We start from the raw sequence: 17,703 nt of genomic DNA on the forward strand, positions 1-17,703 counted from the left end.
AATGTTATGAAATTATTACGTGTCACATGAAGTTTTACCACGAGATCAAATAGTTAATAAGGAGTACTACCTACAAGTTCATCGCGTTTGTGTAAAGTAATCCAAAAAAAACGTACAGATTTATAGAAAACCAATTCACGGCTAATGCACCTGCTCACAGTTCAGAAATGATCTAATTGGATAAACGAATATTCATTATATAAAAAAGTGAAAATATTCCTATGTCGATTGTTGTTAGATTTGACTAATTTTGTAATAGCTAAAATTATTACACAGCTTTGTTTTTTTTGCGAATGAAAATACAGAAATTGTTAATAGCTGTCAAATTACAACGCCAGTGAAGCGAGCAGTGTATATTCATTTCATGAGTTGGGGGTATATGAAATCAAAATACAATTTTTCCTCAGTTGATTTCTACACTAGAATCATCCAATTTCTAATCTAGTTAAGCATGAGAGTTAACCAATTGTGAGTCAATCGTGAGCAGAATATTCAGAGATTTAAAAGTAAAAATAGCTTTCAGAACCAAATTCACCATTAATAAATCTTTTTCGAAACTTGAAGATAAAACTCCTATCAACTTTCAATCTCAATTGACCTATTCCATTCCATGTTTGAATTGTGATAAGGAATATATTGGTCAAACGTCAAGATTACTCAAAGACAGAATCAGTTCACACAAAAGTTATAGTAGATTACATCCTGAGAGATGCGCTCTCAGTTATCATGTCTCCAAAGAAGGTCATAAAATGGACTACAATTCAACAAAAATTTTATCAACTGAAAAAAATACATCTAGAAGATTGTTTTTGGAAATGTCATTTATATTACAATCAAATAATTGCCTTAATAAAAGATCAGACATTGATAATCTCTGTGAAATGTATGCCTATTTATTAACCATTGACAAAAATCTACATGATTTCAAAACCAATAATATTTCTGGTTTTCATTAATATAATTCATAACATTTTAATTTTTTTCCTTCTTGGACAAATTGTCGATCTCCCTCGAAACTAATGAGGGTGTTGTCAATCAATTAACATATTTGATTTTTGGATTTTCTCATTGAGTTACTTATAGAACAGCAGATGTCCTGATCATACTTACACCATAATAGTTCTCTTTTGTTCTATAGTTTTATCATCGACAAACTAGCACACTTTTTCAAACGGAATATATGACAGCTGTCATTATCAATTGTTTGTTGTCTCTCTCTTTGTTCCTCAACCACATGGCTTCTACCGGTATTCCATAATTATAAAACTAATGACGATTTTTTAGTAAATTTTAATTCAATATTCTTCTTTGTATCCAGTGAGGGGTCAACCTCTTTTAATGTAGTAACTTGTTTATTGTATTGACATGTTTCCAATGTAACATTCTTTTCGACACGGCCAACGTCACTAACACAATAATTTTTATATTGCATCACCATCATAAAAATTTTGTAGCTTTTCCTTGAAGATGATAATAAACCTTATCAAAATACTGGAATAACTTGTGTAATAAGAATACACTTATATGTATGTATATATATATATATTGTTATGATAGGTTTTTGTTAAAAGTTTTGATTTTTCTTAGTTCAATGTTGGAAGTTTTGGGGAAGTCAAAGTTTCATTCTTCGATGTTCATTATTATTAAAAGGCCAGATACTTTACCTTGATTCAAGTTCTTATTTTCATAATCCAAGTTATTACATTTCAGTATTAGTGTATTTCAAATTATTTCCAAACAGCGTAACTAACCGGAAACCATCAATCAACAGGAAAAGTACACTGAAAACAGTAAATAAATTAATAAAACATAATAGAATATAATGGAACAGATTTAAATTACAAATTTGTATGAAAAAATGTTGGTAAACACTGATACAAGAATTTGATATTTGAAAAATAATTAGAACACTCAGTACATGATTTAGGTGCAACTAAAGAGTAGCCAATTAGATGAATGAATTGGAAAGGAGGTGTCAACAATTTGAACATGAAGAATTTTGAATTCAAAATTATACAAATTGAAAACAGAATGTACATAAAGGTGATAAAAGTTAATCATTATTATTATTGTATATTGGGTAACATAGTTCATAAATATAAGCAGTGAAAATAGTGAAAAGTACGGAAATTCAAAAATTTCAAAAAATATTGCCATGGAAAAAGGAGAGTTGTTGTGTAACCATGGGAGAATCAATAAAAAGAAAAAAAAAGTGTGTTTGGGAAGGAGCTACACGAAAATTTTTTGAAGAGCCCAATAAATTGAAATACCACTCCTATTTTGCAACCAATCAACATAAATCCTTGATAAAAAAAAAGGAAAAAAAACGTACCTACATTAAAAAAAGAAAGGATACTTACTGGAATTTCTGAATTTTTGGAAAAATTCCATTTCCACTTCAAAAGGAGCCATTCCTGAAAGCTGAGCTTGTATAAGGTATTAATCATCCTCAATTTAAATTACAAAGCCTTAAGCGGAATCCAATTCGAATGATATTTGAAGAATTCCAATCTCGAAGTCAGAAATTCATGTTTCCATTCACATCAGACTTTCAAGTACCCAAAACGTATATCATTGAACTTTCTTGCACTCACTAAATTAATAATTTGATAAATATACTGCTTTGAACATTGAATAATTGGAATTATTATTCATAGTTGTGGGTAAATATTGTTAGACTCCATCACATCACGAAACACAGATTTTTTTGTGCCTATTGCTACGTATGAAGGTATTATAACATCACAGAACATATTCTAAGAATATTTACTACACCTTGGATATTTATTTGAATATTTATATAGGATAAGCTATCTGGCGCAGTTTAGGGTACGTAAGTAAGTAAGACACAAAATTCTTGAAAAACCCTTTCCAAGAATTCTACCTTGAGAGAGAGAGCTGCATGATCTACCAGACTGAGCTGAGCAAACTTCGAGGATAGAGGTAGGACGTTGAAGTAAGATAAATATCTGCCGGAGCATAGAATTCTTTTCTTTCACAAAACTTTAGAGACATTGAATCAGAATCAGAACCAAAATAAATCAAATTTAAAAATAAAAAAAAAAGAATTTTTTTTTAAATCACAATTCCATCATCATAATTCATAGCAATATGTATACAGGGTGTAACTGAATAAGTGTAAAACATTCAAGGAGGTGATTCCTCATCGAAAAGAAGATAGGATCTTTCATATAAAAAAACTTCATTAGAGCATCCCTTGTCAAGATACAGCCCCTTAAAGGGGGTACATAAAATTTGTATAACAATTTTTTCACAAGCACTAAAAAAGTTACAGTATTGAAATCAACCTGACGTTTGGTACTACCAAAAAAACACTTAGCCAGTAATTTATTTGGTTTACCCCATGGTTGTACGGGGTGGAAAACGTAACCCCTAAAATTTATTCCCAATGTAACTTTTTCTCTTATTATTTTTTTACCATTTAAAAATTTATTTCCGATAGCCTGTTTCATTCTAAACAAAAAATGTCTCTTTAGTTTTTTGCCCAAAATAAACCATTTCGCAGCAAAAAATTATTTTACGAACAACTACAGAAATACATCGTCATAAATGCGAAATGGCTTAATTGTTATTTTTTAGTTAGTGCCTGCATTAAACGATTAAAGGGTAATAAACAAAACTAATTTAATAATTACAAGACACACAACATGTAGAAATCATTGTAAATGTTCAATATGTATGTAGGTAGACACCTACAGACATTACGCATGCGTATAGACGTCGGCGCATTGAGCCACGTATTCGCTCAAATATTCCTAGAGTCTCTCTGACTACCCTGCACGCATCGATTATGCGGTTTCTTAAGTCCTCTACATAGCGAACAGGAGTACGATAAACCAAATGCTGTAAATGGCCCCAAATAGAGAAATCGAGGGGATTGAGATCCGGGGATCGAGCCGGCCAGTTCTGTGGTCCTCCTCGACCTATCCACTGATTTGCATATGTTTCAGTTAAAAGCTGACGTGCTTCTTGACTGAAATGGGCGGAAGCCCCATCATGCATAAAAAACATATCCCTTCTGACGCCCAAAGGAACTGGATGCACTTCTTTCAAAAATTGAACGTATGCCTCACCATTTAATCGAGGAGGTAGAAAATGAGGCCCAATTAAATCATCCCCAATAACTCCGAGCCACAGGTTAAGAGAAAACTGTTCTTGATGTTTAGTTTCAACAATAGCGTGAGGGTTTACATCAGCCCATATGTGGTAATTATGAAAATTAATAATCTTGTCCCGAGAAAAACTACATTCGTCTGTGAATTCTATCGTCTTCAGAAAGTTACAATTTCTTCTAATCATTTCCAGCATTCAATTGCAAAATTCATGACGGTTCGGAAAGTCTCGCGGTGACAGTACCTGTACTCGTTGCAGATGGTAAGGGTATAAGAGTTGTTCCTTTAAAATTCGAAATATCGTCATATGATCAACATTTAGCTGGAAAGCAATTTTTCTAGTACTGGTGGTAGGTTGTTCTTCAATCAAATCAAGTACTGCTTCCTCAAGCTGTGGTGTTCGTACTTCTCGATGACGACCACAATCCTGCGTTTTTTTGTCGAATGAACCATATTCTCGTAATCGTTGATGAAGTCGAGCAAATATTCTATGTGAAGGATGCTGCCGTTGAGGATACATTTCAGCATATCTTCTAGAAGCTTCTAACCCATTCCCCTGCGAGAGACCGTAAACGTAATGCATATCAGCCATTTCCTCATTTGTGTATGCCATTTTAATAACAAGTGAATTATTAAAGTAACAAATTAAGAACAGAACAACAACACACAATTAGTATTAATTCACAAAATTCACAAACTGACAGCGTCATACCAATTTAATTGTCACTATCACTAATAGCGACCTACTAGATAGATTAGTTTCGTATTTTCGCATTTATGACAATGTATCTCTGTAGTTGTTCGTAAAATAATTTATTGCTGCGAACTGGTTTATTTTGGGCAAAAAACCCAGGAGACATTTTTTGTTTAGAATGAAACAGACTATCGGAAATAAATTTTCAAAAAAAAACAAAAAAAATTACATTGGAAATTAATTTTAGGGGTTACGCTTTCCACCCCTTACAACCATGGGGTGAACCAAATAAATTTCTGGCTAAGTGTCTTTTTGGTAGTACAAAACGTCAGGTTAATTTCAATATTGTAACTTTTTTAGTGCTTGTGAAAAAAATTGTTACACAAATTTTATGTACTCCCTTTAAGGGGCTGTATCCTAACAAGGGATGCTCCAATGAAATTTCTTTATATGAAAGATCCTATCTTTTTTCGATGCGGAATCACCTCCTTAAATGTTTTACACTTATTTAATTACACCCTATATATATATATATATATATATATATATATATATATATATATACAGTGTGACCCATATTTAATGGAAACACCCCCCTAAAATTTGACGTTGTAAACCGATTTGAATAATTTTTTGTTGAAATGTCAAGTACTAAAAGGTCTACCTTGGGACAAAATTTGAAATGTTTATTAAAGTTTCAGGGCATAACTACGATATTTTTTCTTAGTCCAAAATCGGGATTTTTCATTAGCGATTTTTTTATTGGACAAATCACTACGCCACTGGATTCAGAGTGCCTCTAATTAGGTGTGACCAAAATTTCATGAAAAAATATTCATTATCAACAAAGTTATGACAACTCAAACATTCGAAAACTCACACAGCTAACAGTCACAAAAAACACCCTATATCAACAGATATAGACATGAGAATATTTTTTATGATTTCAACAATAAAGTGCAGCCAGATGAAAAAGAAAAAGAAATAGCTTAAATATTTTTAATGAAAATAACCGAATTACATTCAAGTTTTCACGCAAATCAACTGAAACTAAGACCTAATATTTCAATTTAAATCTTAGTTGCCATGGAAATGATATTACAGTTTGACACTTGTGAAAGATTTAAGTGTACTATTGTCAACAATATTCACCTTACACTGAGGATGGTGTAATAGCCGAAACCGGTCAACAATAAAAAAATATAGTGGAAAATAGACAAAAGTGTGTTTTTGTAGTGTATCCTCAGTGAACATGAATTTCCACAAAATAAACAATTCGTCAATCGAAGAAGATTCACCTTACAGTTCTTCGAATTATTTTGTGTCAAGGCTGCAAGATTGAGCGTAAGAGAGAAAATTGAAATTGTACGCCTTTCGGGAGATGACGTTAGAAGTGCTAGAGAGGGTTTGTAGAATATTTAATGAGAGACATCCAGATCGTTCTCGTATTAGCTGCGGTACGGTGAATAAAAATATTCAAGGAAACTGGTGCAGTATCAAAAATGATGTTAAAAAGTATTCCTGTACAAAGACGAAACAGGAATGACAGGAATGATCAAATCATTTTAGATTATTTTGGAAATAATCCTAATGTCAGTATAAGGAATGCCACTTTGAATATTCCACGAGAAACTATTCGAAGATGTCTCAAGGCGAAGAATATTAAACCTTTCAAGCCAAAATTTTTACACATACTTCAAGAAGGCGGCGAAGCAAGACGCCTGAAATATTATTTATGGGCCCAAGGGGAATATTTAAACAATAGAAATTGCCTAAAAAATACTTTATATACCGACGAAGCCACTTTCATTACGAATGGAGTAGTGTCATCACAGAATTGTCGCTATTGGGCAGCGGATAATCCTAACTAAGTAATAAACTGTAAAAGCCAGTATTCCCAAAAAATCAACGTCTGGTGTGGGATATTGAACGAACGAATTATTGGCCCTTTCTTTTTTGAGGAAAAAATTAATGCGCAGAGGTTTATAGAATTTTTAAACACAGAGTTTTGGGATGCTTACCACGAACTGCCAATCAATGAACGATCAAATTTAATTGTCCAGTAAGATGGGTGTTCAGTTCATTATGCCAGAGCTGTGAGGCAATGGCTTAACGAACATTTTCCAAACCGATGGATAGGCCGTGGTAGTTCGTTTATAGAGTGGCCATCCAGATCTCCAGACCTCATAGTTTTGTACTTTTTTCTCTGGGGACTTCTCACACAAAAGGTTTACAAAAACCGCTCAAGAGATAGAAATGAACTTTGTGCAAGAACTCGACAGGTAAGGTATGTGCAGATATTAGCCCTCAAGAACTAAGGAACGTAATCAGAAACATTCGTAAGCGTTACGACACATGTATCGAAATACGTGGTGGATTAGTAGAGGCTACTAGAATATGAGTTAGAATTAATTGTTGCACTGAATCGACATTTCAATAATTAGTTAAAAGTTACGTTTATTAAAATTTTTTGCTTCATTGTTAGTTGAATTGTGTGAATGTAATTCCGTTATTTTCATTAAAAATATTTACGCTATTTGTTTTTTTTTTTCATCTGGCGGCACTTTATTGTTGAAATCATAAAAAAAATTATATATTGTGACTGTTAGCTGTGTGAGTTTTCGAATTTTTGAGTTGTCATAACTTTGTTAATAATGAATATTTTTTCATGAAATTTTGGTCATACCTATTTAGAGACACTCTGAATCCAGTGGCGTAGCGATTTTTTCAATAAAAAAATCGCTAATAAAAAATCCCGATTTTCGACTAAGAAAAAATATCGTAATTTTCAAATTTTTCAAGGTAGACACCTTTTAGTACTTGACATTTAAAAAAAATTATTAAAATCGATTCACAACTTCAAATTTTAGGGGGGTGTTTCCATTAAAAATGGGTAACACTAACATTGGTTCCTGATATATATATATATATATATATATATATATATATATATATATATATTGTGGCCGCGGTCAATGTCGCTTCGACATTGGCCGCGGTGGTAGTGGCCCGACTCATGATCGGAAGGCCGTGGGTTCGATTCACGCCTCGACCAGATATTTTTCTTGAGAGAATGTATCTGGTTGAAGCTGGGATGATTCTGTAACCGTGTTAGGAATCACACGTTAAAAGGTAAGACCTCGTTAGTCCTTAGAAGTTTCTCAACTTCTGAGAGTTGTCGTTCGTATGGGGGTGACAGCTGATTAACGGAAAAACATATTTTGAACAGATTTTAAACAGACATTCTTATTGAGTCATATCTTATTACCAGGTAAAACGTTTCGCGTTAATTGACTCTTGTCGAAAAATACTGTCGTATGACTTGATTTGACATTCATATAGTTATTTCACAAGATATCGCTACAAAACTCATTTACTTTTTGGATTTAGCAGAAAATAATGAAATAATCAGTGTTTCAAAGTTGAAAATTGGTAAAAATAATCATTCAACTTATTCATTTATATTTTAAAAAATTACATGCTTCATGAACTTGAAAAAAAACAGTAAAAAAAGAAAGTTAACAAGACAATATTCCAATTTAATATTTTTTTTCTTGGAGATTTCAAATCAATTCATCTCTGGGCTAGAAATCAACATTCTATCTGGAAGGCTATCAGAACTTCATTATTAACACATATTTTGAAATGGACTTCCATTCAAAATATGTCATTTTCTGAAAGTAATCGTATTTTCTTCTTTGTACCCTAATCGTGAACAGATCTTCTCATAATTTTGTTTGAATTCCTTAGCCAAGTTCACAATTTCTGGTGATGTATTGTCAAAACTTAAATCACTGCTAGAATCAGAATTCATGATGAACGCCGACACATTTCAAACTAACGCATTAGGAATTGAAATAAACACAAAAATTAAATTGTTGACAATAAACGACAACCGACATCTTGACAACATTTATCATTATTTAAAAAAATTGTTGTCTAAAATGAGAAAATTTTCAAATTACATTTCAGTATTGAGAAAAATTATACTATTTTTTATAGATAAATATTTTTCAGTACAATATTATATAATGTACATGTAATTTTTGTATACTATACCAAGTGTTCATATCGGTTAGATCACCAAAAACTGTGTATTGATATGTTGTCATAGAGAAATATTAATTTCAAATCTTCTTCTCCTTACGTACTTCCCTCAATCATTATTCAGTTTTATGAAAATTGAGGCTGTAGATATTCATAGAATATTCATTTCAATTAAGCTCAATATGTCCCAAGATTCCAGTCACAATAATGGCCAAAACTATGAATAACAGCTATTTGTTATGTAAGATGAAACCAAACCAGCCATCAACCTTGATTACAAACATCAAGTTCGCAAGTAAGCGTATTGAAACGTCTGTAGTTCCAGGGTATTGTGAAATTGGAACAGATCGTAATTCAGCTCGGTTTCCTTGTTTAGTATTGTAATTATCATCAAACTCAATTGCTGTCTGTTGATTTCGCATGCAACCCCTACGCACACATCTGCTCGCAGACACCCTGTTTGCTCATCAAGTGACTGTTGATTAAGGTGATCAGTCGACGAGCGATAAATCGAGTACCTTGATGAAGCCTTAGGTGTACCGTGGTTAATTATGGTTTTGGGGATAATCTTATGTTGAATTGAAATATCTAGTTCAGTATTGACGATGGTTAAATTGAAATATTTAGTTCAGTATAGACGATGGTTCAATGGAAATATTTATTTCAGTATTGACAATGGTTGAATTGAAAAAATGTCACCAAGTTCTATTGATTTACCTTTGCTTATTTTTCAGGTCGTGGAAGGTTATACATCCAGAGAACAGTAAAAAACACTGAGTCCTCCACAAAAAATGGATTTCAAATAATATTATCAACACTGCTTTTCAACTTTTTCAAATAATATTAAACTTCATGTAAAGAACCAATTATTCTTTTACTCTATTGGAGATATGCCCTGCTTTTAATAACAAGTTCATTATAGCAAAAAGATAAATTGAGGGAGTTTATGAAATTTGTTTCGAAATTTTATTTTAAGCTCAGATCACTATTAGTCACAAGATTTAGTAGGATGTTCCATTTTGCAAAACTTTGTAAAGGAAGGAAGTAGTCTGCGACTTTTAATGTTTTCTGGTGTCACTAGTAGATATGTTATCTTTCTCATCAGAATGTAAATAATACATATGAAACTACCTAAGTCATTAATTCACCGCGTTTTGCGTGGGTTTGTAATAGTTATAGCTTATACCAAATTGAATTTGAATAATCAATCTCCAACAGTGTAATAAGTTGCTATACTCCAATACGCTCATTAATATGATAAAAGCCGTTTATTAAAACGCCTTTTATCAATTGAATAATTTCATCTACAGTTAGTTCTCCTCCTCCAGTAAACATTTCGTCTAGTAGGGTACATCATGTTTCTATAGAAAGTCATTGGCGGGGAATACAGTGATCACCAGTGTACATTGAACTGATCGGAGAAGGGGCAGAAGTAATCCGAGTGAAGAGCAAAATATATACATATAAACGATTCTTCTTAACTTGTTGTAGTATTCTGTCCCAGTGAGATAGTTAAACAATTCACTGAAGCTTCGAAGAGTCTGTAATATTAAGGAATCTATTATAGTTTTGTTATCTCTTATGTTCTGTTAGCATATACATATGTTATAATTTCTATAATTTCTATAATTCAGTTATGCCCAAATTTTTACAAGAAAAATATTTCCTAGTCGATAGTTGGGATAATATTTACTGATAGTGATAGTGAATATGTCTAATCGATCCTCTACTGCAACCCTCGAGAAATCATCCAGTTTTTTAACGAGGCCGATCAGCCAGCAAGAGTCAGACACTGCAAAACGCCGAAAACCTTATCCGATCTTTTACCAGGGCCTGAGATATCCTAGGAATTATCCTCTCCAAGGTTCGAAACCTTGGCTTATTTCCTCCATCTTGTGAAGACCTAATTGGCGGTCAATCTGCAATTATCTTCTTCAGGTAAGTAAGTATCACAAATATGTGAATTGAGGAGTAGGTCTTCTGTGACGATAGAAATCATGAAATTATAAAACAACAACAAAAATTAATTGGCGCTCCAGGGCGACTTCGTTGGTTCCAGTGGCGCATTCGCTTTTTCAGCTGCAGGAAACCCTGGAAAAACCTACAACACCAACCACATCATCTGAAGATCTTGATCTGACAATATCCTCTCTCTCATAAAACAAAATGTAGGGTGTCTCCAAAGGCTCCAATAAATTCAATACATCAAGGCGTAAAAATGACCAGATTCAACGCCAGAACCACAGAAGAACTGATAAGCTCCTGCTCTTCATCCAATATTAGATGGAGGGCAAATGGAGTAATTTGGTCAACCTTCATTTAATTTGTAAACTCATAAGCCGGAGAACTCGAAACCTTTTTTATCCATCATTTTTCACACGAGGGGTCATTTAGTCGACATTAACCTCCTCTATAGACTCACACTTCAGAGTGAGTCGTCATTTAGAAAGACTCTTAGCTCCACGAATAGCATTTCAAGCGACAAAGGTATTCTAACGTCTCCCGGCCATTCAGGCGGATTTATACCAGGGGATGAAATATAAAAGAGTATTTTTTATATGCATTACATCAAATTGCGCCTCCATTCTAGCGCAAAATGATTTTTAATTCATTAATTCAATTAATTAAGCTAAGCTGAGTTTCGTGTCGCACGAAGATACAAAGATGCTATTTTATAGCGAAACATGTATCACGATTTTGTAAAATTTCAAGTGGGAATCCTATTTCAAAGTGTATTTTTTCAATAGGTTATGATGGATTTTCAACAAGTATCATCAGTTCTATCATATTTTTACAAAAGAAATTGATTTTCTGCAAGAATTACTATTGTGGCACTATTACTCGTTGAATAGTTCTCTAATATTTAAATCACCTACGCATTTGACTAATACTTTGTTGATAAATTCGGTTAGCAAGTGAAAAAAACTTGCTTGATAATAGAACAATATTGCAACCAAAACAAATATGTTCATGCAGAAAAACAACCATCGTCGAGACATTAAAATTGCAATCGATTGAATGCTTGTACTGTAATATACAAGCATTCAATCGATTGGCGGGTTGGCTGATCATCTCACACACACTTGTTCTTCTTACACTGCCTGAAACACTGTGCATGCTATTTTTGGTGAGTGCATTGGCTTGGGACGAGGGGGTTGAGCAAACCGGCCATCTGATGCCTGCTTCCACACAGCCCAGCCCTAAGGTGTGTGTATCCGACACTGAGCCTATCAGCTGTCTCTACGGAACCTTCGAGATACCGGGCGCACTCTTGTCGTAGCATCGCCTTGTCACGGTAATGCGGGGCTCTGCCGTGATTGACCTTCTTTTCCTAGCTACTTGTGGGACTTTTATGGACAGAGTAAACTTAAAAAAAATCTGACGCTGAGTCTATAGAGGAGATGGATGTCGAGCTTACGACTCCAACTGACCTTCCTCTAAATTTAGATCAGGAGCGAATCTACAGAGGCGATGGATTTGAATTTACGACTCCAACTGACCTCCCTGTAAATTTAGTTCAGGAGCGAGAGCTCCTCAACTCCCCAACTCCTGATCCAATGACTGAACCTAAAAAAAAATGTTTGGTGGTGCAGCCAGGAAATGACTGAGTCGTCTCCTCAAGAGCGGGGTACCTTATAAAACCGCCTTGCATCAAATTCTTGAGCGGTGTACACAGAATCTGTCTCAGGTGGAGGAACAAACCCCCCATGAGCAGGTTAGCAAACGTTTGCGCTCAAGTGATGATTCACCAAAACCAGAGGCGAAAAAGCACTGCATAGTTGAATCTAAGGCATCGTCAGTGTAGCTGGCGTGTAAAAACCCTCATATGGGAAGGTTGTCGAGGGAATCGTGAGAATCTTGCACCTTGACTATCCGACTACCTCAGTAACGATGAAACAGCAGACCATATACTTTGTGCCTGTCCCGCTGGGGACCGAATCAGGTTTTTAGAGTTCGGCAGAGCCGTACTCTTACCATCTGACCTGAAAGACCACCCACCATACAAACAAATCGGCTTCGTTAAGATTTATTTGGTCGAGTGTGAATAGGTGTGAGCCACAATAAACCCTTGCGGGTTCGGTGGAGGGTCGAATAAACCCACTCACTTTGGACCTAACCTAATTTAATTGTAATATAATTTCGATTTATAATGATTGAATAAATATATCTAATGCGACCATATGTTTACAAAAAGTAGAAAATAACAATAATATAAATGTTTTCTTGGATTCAAAACAGACTGCCGAATGGACCCTTGTTTATCTTGTATGAGGATATTTGATTTTTCTGTCAAACCCATAGTTGGCGTCTTTCCAAGGGGAGACATCAACTTAGTCTCAGGTGGAGGGAAGTGAATCCAAAAGTGAGTCCAACAATGCATGATTCAGCCCAGCACTGGTTCTGGAGGTTATTCGTGCTTACTTATACCATCTTTCTACTCACGTATTCCAAAAACACTTTATTGTGAGATTTTCACTAAATTGTTTTACAAAAACGCAACACGTGTTTCGCCATACAATGGCTTCATCTGGCGTGTCTTTCAACTGGAGTTGAAAGACACGCCAGATGAAGCCATTGTATGGCGAAACACGTGTTGCGTTTTTGTAAAACAATTTAGTGAAAATCTCACAATAAAGTGTTTTTGGAATACGTTAGTTATGGATTTTCATCAAGTATCGGCCGATTCCATCATATATCTTTCTACTCAATAATACAAACGAATTTGAGTTTTATAAATCTACAACCCATTTTCAATAAGAGTACTACGAAAGTATCACATTTTCAATACATTTATTATAGTTAAACAATATAAAGAGCAGAAAATCAATCAATCAATCAATCAATCAATCAAACATTTATTGAATCAGTGTTCATTTACAATCACATTAGGCAAATATCATCATAAAATACTGGCTGATACAACAGGTCAAACTATTATAGAAAAACAAATACAAAGCATAACTTAAATAAAAATAAAATCACTAAGCTACAATCAAATTATGATTATGACTCAAGGAGAAACTCATCCACAGAGTAGTATGCTTTTTGCAATAGAAAAACCTTAAGCTTCCTTTTAAAGACATTGATGTTTGAGGACTTAATGTCATTACTAAGCTTATTATATAGTTTAATCCCACAGCACATGGGGTAATTCTTCGATACTGTCAATCTACTATAAGGCTGATAAAGTTGAAGGTTATTTCTGGTGAAATGTTCATGGATTTGCTCATTTCTAGGAATAATTGAAATATTTTTTCTTCTATATATATCAGAGTTTGGTAGATATACAAACTAGGCATTGTTAATACACTATAATGAATGAATAATGGCCTGCAGTTTGCACTTGAAGATGTCCCAGCCAGAATTCTGATTACCTTTTTCTGAATAACAAACACTTCATCAGCTTTAGCTGATAAGCCCCAGTGTTCAAGACCATAGGAAATCACTGACTGAATTAAACTGTGGTATAAAAGCATGAGAACATCAAAAGAGACTGTTTGTTTCAACCTACGAAGTAAATATATATGTTTACCGAGCTTCAGTTTGACACTATCAACATGGACACTCCAGGTAAGTTTATTATCAATATCAACACCCAAGAATTTAGTCTAATAACTTGATGTAAAGTTTCATTATTTAATCTTACCAAATAGCTTTTATCAATAGTTATATTTTTAGTAACAAAGTTGAGCATTTGAGATTTGGCAGAATTTAGCAGCAGACCATTTGTAGAACACCACTCCTCAATTTGATTAGTTACTTCATTAGCTTTGACAATTACTTCGGACATAGTTTCCGCAGATACCAAGATATTAGTGTCATCCGCAAAAATTATAATAATGGAAGCTTTCGAACAAAATTTCGGAAGATCGTTAATAAAAACCAAAAATAAAAGAGGTCCTAAAACAGAGCCTTGAGGTACTCCTCTTACTATACATTTACTTACAGAGTTAATTCCATTCACACAGACCAGCTGACTACGGCCAGTCAGGTAAGATCTAACCCAATTCAATGCAGGACCACGTATACCATAAAACTGCAATTTGTGTAGCAGTATGTCATGGTCAACGAGGTCAAAAGCTTTGCTCAAATCAAAAAATAACCCCAGAGTTTGCCGTTTGTTTTCCAAGATTTCCAACATATGTTTAATGAGTTGATCAACTGCGCCAACAGTGGATTTATTTCTTCTATAAGCATTCTTCTATAAGCATAATAATCTAAATGATTCAAAGTAATCATATAATCTTTGATAGAAACAGTATTCAATAATCTTAGAAAACTGACTAAGTAGCGATATAGGCCTGTAAGATGCACAGTCAGATCTCGAGCCCTTATTTTTATATATTGGCAAAACCTTTGACATTTTCAGTATATCAGGAAACCTCCCCTCTATGAAAGTGGAGTTAACTATATGAGTCAAAGGCTCAGGAATTACATTGGCAACGTTTTTTATAACAATACCAGGAATTTCATCAATACCGGACGATTTTTTCTTACAAACTTTTTTGATAACTTGTTCAATTTCCATCTTAGTTGCTGGATATAAAAAAATACTTTGATGTGAAGATGACATATAATTAATATTTTTAGTATCAGGTTTGGATATGCTACTGCTAGCAGTTGAAAAATACTCACTAAAAAGGTTGCATATAGCAAAATCATCAGAAAGAAGGACGACATCTTCAGCACTTTCTAGACAAGGTATTGCATTGCCAGAATAACCAGTCTCCAGAGAAAAAAAGACAAAAGTAATCCATGAAAACTTTTTGCAAAGGTGTATGATTTATGTGTGAAAAGTTTCTTTCAGATATCAATGGGAAAAACATTAATCCGTAAGATTATATCATCTATGATTGACATTGATTTACACTTATATCCCTTTTCCTTCTCAGTTTGTACGTAATGAAACTGAAACAGATATCCATTAATAAGAAATTCTATACAGCATTCCCAGGAAATTAACAAAATTAGTAAAACAAATTTGTCTCAATATCTCAAGAAATGAAATTAAGTGTTTTCGCTCGAAACCTCTGGAGTGCATATTGAGATTGTAATCTTCCTCATGAATGATATTTGCTTCAGTGGAAAGCTTATGGAAAATAGAAAGCCAAAAAGGATTCTGCACAGAAACAAATTTTGATAACAGCAGTTTTATCAATATTTACAAAAAAAAGTCGAAGATTAGTTTATAAGAATAATTTTATTTAGCTTTCAGCTACAAATTTAATTTGGTACTGAATAAAATAAACCATCTACAGCACTGCTCCTAACAGCTTGTTTTGTCTTTAAACTTGAATTATTGTATACAGTCTTGTAGATAAGACAAGAATGAAAGTCGAGACAGAGTCATTGCTTAGAAATACTTTAGTTCTTTCACAGACGAAGATATCCATATCCAAGAATTGTAAAAGGTAATTTTACGTTTCGCAACCAGTTTATCTTTGATGCGGTGTTGCCAAATTTCTCAACTCCATTTTGAAGGGAGTATTTATGAAAAGCTTTATTCTCTCGGAAATAATGTCTGGTATACTGTATTCGATGAATGAATTAGAAACGACCAATTATTGCGAACAGCCAGAAAGTTTCTCCACTTTATATTGAGTTGGTTATTTGAATATTTTGTAAGAAAAGCTATAGATCGACTGAATCTTTATACAAATCGTAACCTTCTGTAGATTTTTTAATGATTTCAAGCCCAATCAGAAATTGTATTGCTTATTATGTGCCTTATTCGCCAGCCTGTGATTTTACTCGAAGATCTGTGGTATATAATTATTTATACTTAATAAATTTGTGCAGTAAAAGGCAAACTGAAAAGTTCACCCCGAAAAGTTGCTGCGCAATAAACACTACTGGAAAGTCCAATTAGTCAGTAACTTGTATTCATAAACTTTGCCTACCAATTGAAAAAAAATCTATTGAAAAAAAATAAATATTGAAACTTGGCTTCCTTAAGTGGTTAACGTTTCGGAAAACAATTCTTTTTCGTTTTCAAAACCTGTATTCACTATGAAAATCTCGCCTCAAACTTTAATATTTCTGAATTCTTTCGAAAAAAAAGTAACAAAAATAGCTGTAAAATCGATACCAAAATGTTGAATGTATTGTGATCAAATGGTTACGTTTTCTTTTACGCATTACATTGGGTATCGTGCTTATATCGAAGATAACACCCATCTGTATCTGTAGGGAGGGTGAGTGTGAGCCCACAGCACTTAGGCCACATGTGACCCATTGTACATCCTCCCGAGGAGTTGTCCTCCTAGGTAACCTGTCCACCTCCCTTTCCAGGAAAGTGGACAGGTTACTTGGATACATCTCCTTTATATCGGCAGGTGTAGGTCAAGACTAGCCGAACACACACTCTCTTATTGACGATAACTCCGAGCACTCGCATAGGACATGCCTGAAAGTTTCATCTTCCTGTTCACACATCTCGCATAGAGGTCTGTCCACTAGCCCAATTTATGGACGTGTTTCCTTAATTGCCAGTGGCCAGTCAGAAATCCTACTGTTAAACGTAGATTTTTCCTGGAAATCGCCAGATATTTCTTCGACGCCAGCTTCCCAGGGTCGCCCAGGGTGATGCTGGCAAGATTGCATCCTTTGATTCCATTCAATCTCTTTAGGGATTGAGTATGGGTGTAACATTTGGCTAGTTTCGCAATCGTCAAAGTCATCAGGCCGTAGGTGCCACTGGGTTCTAAAATTCTCAGTCCAGCCGCTTCCTTGGCTCAAGAGTCGGCAATGCGATTACATTTACTCCTGTCGTGCACTTTAACCCACCTCAAGATAATGTTATTATCTACCAAGGCTTTGGCAAAATCT

The 17,703-nt window shown here is 34.1% G+C and overlaps 1 protein-coding gene and 1 long non-coding RNA gene across 2 annotated transcripts in view; one reads left to right on the plus strand and one right to left on the minus strand.

Moving 5' to 3' along the window:
* The window catches only part of NetA (Netrin-A), a 554,869-nt gene that overhangs the window by 443,135 nt on the left and 94,031 nt on the right, over nucleotides 1-17,703 (minus strand). The gene's annotated exons all lie outside the window — the stretch shown is intronic.
* On the plus strand, nucleotides 1,884-9,736 carry LOC111508120 (uncharacterized). The gene is made up of 2 exons (XR_012464426.1): nucleotides 1,884-2,436; nucleotides 9,609-9,736. It is a non-coding gene; the product is annotated as an uncharacterized lncRNA (long non-coding RNA).

Source organism: Leptinotarsa decemlineata, unplaced genomic scaffold, assembly GCF_025532065.1.
Source record: "Leptinotarsa decemlineata unplaced genomic scaffold, Ldec_3_MD MMD2_P_RNA_scaffold_11, whole genome shotgun sequence".
Lineage (NCBI taxonomy): Eukaryota > Metazoa > Arthropoda > Insecta > Coleoptera > Chrysomelidae > Leptinotarsa > Leptinotarsa decemlineata.